We start from the raw sequence: 4,361 nt of genomic DNA, 5'->3' as shown, positions 1-4,361 counted from the left end.
AAAAGGATACCAAATGGTTTTGGTCAGAAAAATGCCAGAAGGCATTTGAGGAACTAAAAAGCATGTTAACTTCATACTTGTCGCTTACACACTTCGATCTGAAGTTGGAAACGATGCTGGCAACAGATGCTAGTGAATACAGGGTAGGTGCCGTACTCCTACACAACCAAAAGGCCATAGCTCATGCGTCAAGGTCGCTATTGCCAGCGGGGAAACATTATAGTCAAATTGAAAAAGAGGCATTGGCGATTATATTTGGCATAAAAAAGGTTTCACAAGTTTATACATGGTAGACGGTTTAGGCTACAAACAGCCCATCACCCGTTGCTAACGATTTATGAATCCAAGAAAGGAATCTCAGTACATACAGCAAGCAGTTGCAGCGATGGGGCACCATACTACTAAACTACGACTACGCAATGGAATATTTACCATGAAAAAGCTAAGACGTGCTGACGGCCTACCCAGGTTAATACCCCAAAATGGCGAACCATTAGAGGACACAGTAATAGCAACCCTAAGAGCCGAAGGGGAAATTAAAACATAATGTGGAACATTGTATGAGAGTTACCAAAAACTCTGGAGGAGATAAAGCGACATGCATCAAAAAACAAGTTCATTAATGAGGCAAAAAAAAAAAATTCTGCGGTCAGCGAAAGAAAAAATAATAAGAGGTAAACATATATTCAACATATGACGGCGTACTTGAAAAATGCATTTTTTTAAACAAGTTTTTCGAATCTCTACGTTTTAGATGTCGGTGATTACGAATACGCAAAAAAAAAAAAGTTTTTACCCACCATCACTATCACCACCACAACCCCACTAAAATTTTGAACTTTTTCGAAAGTTTTTTCCCTATGTTTTAGATGAAGGAAATCTCGAATATGCAAGAAACCACGTTTTTAAAATTTTAAATTCAATAAGCATATAAATATGTGTATAGATAGATAGATAGATATGAATGTCTTCTTGGGACTAAAAACAACAGTAACACCGTCTTCTATAGGACACATTTAGTTGACAAATATACTTTATGAATAAACGGACAGGGATAAATAGTTAGAGAGATAAATAAATAAATGGATGAAAAAGTTCAAAATTTAAAATTGTGGGAGGGGGTGAAATTTGAGCCCCTTATTAAACTTTATAGCATTAATTATCAAACATTAATGATTGCTTCTCATAAAATGGAGTATATTTAATTTACATCAAATCTTCATTTACGATTATTTAAGGCAAACACAAGTAAAACGCAAATTCTTTTCACTTTAATGTTTTTGTCTGTATTTAATTTCGATTTGCATTTGTTTGTCAATTCGCAACGATCTCTTTAAAGTAAACAAAATCAAAAATATTAATGGGGAGGGGGTGGTTTTTTTTTTTTTTTGCATCTCCGGCATCTAAAAACGTAGGAATCCGTAAACATTTTTTTTTTTAAATGTATTTTTCAAGGAGTGGTGCGAAACTGCATTAGCCCTTAAATTTTTTGCACGAATTATTCGCAAGATTTGGCATCCAAGACGTGATTGTATCTGATGATGGAGCATAATTTGTGTCCAGTGAATTTAGAAAATTCTGCGAAATGTCCACGGCAGAACATAAAACAATAGCGCCTTACCATCCCAGATCAAATGGACCGGCAGAGTGTTTTGTGGACACTTTTAAAAGACCTTTGAGAAGAGCAAACAAGGAAACCAAAGACGAAGTCGCTTTGCAGCAATTCCTAAGGGTATATACAGGGTGACTCCACTGGAGTAGCTAGGGAGAGGTAGGGACGGCACTTTTAAAGGGGTACTACTTTTGGGTCTGCTGTGGGCAATATGTGGTTTATGTGGGGTCCGGGGCGACAAATAGAAGGGCCGCCACGGGCGGCACACACTCTAGCTACGCTAGTGGGTGACACCGAACCTCAATACACCAGCAGGAAGTTCACCAGCAGAAGTGATGTTCGCGAGGAAGGTGAAATCAGTTTTTGATAAACTGTGTTACCTGGCGAGGAAAGAAAAAGTATCAGAAAAGACAATTCAAAATTATTTCAAAATTGGTAATAAGGTGTACATGAGGTCGTATAAAGACGGAAAATAGTACTGGGAAAAAGCAAAATTACAAACTACATAGGAAAAATGATGTACGGAAAAGGAATTTAAAAAATATACAGAAATCAATTGAAGAAGAGATTCATAGAAAATGAACCAGACAGATTGGGAGAACCTATGGAATGGCTGTATGACACATTCCAGGTACCAACACCGTTACAGGTGGTTGAACCCATGCGTGCAAGTGGAAGAAAAAGGAAGAACACAGAGTTCCTACAAATAGACGCCAAAGAGAAAAAATATATTAAGTTGGGAAAATTGCTAAAAAGGGAGTAGGGGTGAATTAAGTAAAATAAAGTTACTTGCTTCCCAAGGAAAAAAAGATAAAATAAAGGTGGAGTGAAGTGAAAATGGTATACTCCTTCCTACGTGATAAAATGGTATGAGAGGCCACTATAAAGCCAGGCAGTCAGTCGTTGTAGGAGGTCAGTAGTAGTAGAGTCGTTGTACAAGTTCTCAGTTGGAGTCAGTTACGTGATATATACGAGTTCGAGTTACCGTCAAGGTAGACGCTTCAAAGTCATTGTCTTGCGAAGCTATCAGCGATAGCACAATAGACGAGTCAATGATAATAAGACGCGGAATACCGCCACAATGTAATAGTGGCAACAAGAATATTACTGTGCTGATGACAACATACAAGTGGGCGAGGATCCACATTATAACAAAAACATTAGTAGATAACACATACATATTCTATAGAATACCTAACAAAATTAGACAATGAATGAAGGAAGTCAATCAAATAGTGTCGCAGAAAACTAAAAAACAGAAAATAATAATAAATAACACACGTACATTAGTTACAGAGATAAACACCTGACTGGTGACGTAAACATCTAACGGCAAAAATTCAAATTCCGACAATAAGGTCTATACCAATCACATTAGCTCTGTCCATTATAAATAAACAGCAACATTCTACAAAATCACTTCATCTTGAAGCTGAGGCTGTGAAAGTCTAGAAACGCTAATGCTTGATTTAGAAGCTTTGCTGTCCTCAACAACTTGTAAGGAATTCATACGAAAATTTCAAAAAGAAAGCCTTGATATAAAAAAAAAACTATAACGTAGATATGGTTAACTACAACACATACATTCATGCATGTGTGTGTGTGTGTGTGTGTGTGCATACATAGATGCATACATATATATTTGTACGTAGGAATGTATAAGTGTATTATGTGTGTATATATATGTGTGTGTGTAGGTGTATACACACACACATACACGTATGTACGTATGTATACATACGTACATATGTATGTATGTATGTATGTATGTATGCAAGTATGTATGTATGTATGTATGCTTGCATGTATGTAATTGAAAGTATAACGGTGTATGTCTTTGTTGTTAATTCTCCTAACTTTAAACTAAATTATAAAATGCCGCAACATCAGTCGTATCAATTCCAAATAATATCAAAGGGAAATCTCTAATTAACCCCTTATTAACTAAACTAATTCTAATATGTCACATGATCAAATTTCCGGACGCTAATTAGAGCTTTATGCTGTATGTTTACAAGTTTTCGTCAGTAATTGGGTTTGTTGTTCTCCACCTATTACAGAAATATGAACGCAAGCACGGCCGTATGGTTAAAGATTGGTAATCGCGTGTTCCCGCGTTCGATACCGTTGTGTGACATTTTGGGCAAGTGACTTTTATGATAACTGGTACTCCGTCGGTTACGACGACGAGGGTTCCAGTTGATCCGATCAACGGAACATCTTGCTCATGAAATTAACGTGCAAGTGGTTGAGCACTCCACAGACACGTGCTCCTTTAACGTAGTTCTCAGGGTGATTCAGCGTGATTCAGAGTGTGGCAAGGCCAGCCCTTTGAAATACAGGTACTACTCACTTTTGTCAGCTGAGTGGACTGGAGCAACATGAAATAAAGTCTCTTGCTCAAGAACACAACGCGATGCCGGAAATCTAACTCATGACTTGACGATGGTGAGCCGAATACTCTAACCTCTAAGCCACGCAAACCTCAAATTTGTGATTGAAATTAGGGATATAGGCGCGTGTGTGGTTGTGTGGTAAAAATTTGCTTCCTATCCGCATGCTTTAGGGTTCATTCCTACTGCGCAGCACTTCGGCAAGTGTCATGTGTCACACACCAGGCCGATCAAAGCCTTGTCAGTAGGTTTGGTTAATGGAAATTGAAAGAAGCCTGTCGTATAATAGTCACGGGCGTAGCTGTGTGGTTCAGAAGTTCGTTTGGCAACCACTAGGCTACGGGTTCAGTGACATT

The sequence above is a fragment of the Octopus sinensis genome, linkage group LG2, assembly GCF_006345805.1.
Source record: "Octopus sinensis linkage group LG2, ASM634580v1, whole genome shotgun sequence".
Classification (NCBI taxonomy): domain Eukaryota; kingdom Metazoa; phylum Mollusca; class Cephalopoda; order Octopoda; family Octopodidae; genus Octopus; species Octopus sinensis.
Note: the sequence above shows the minus strand (reverse complement) of the source record.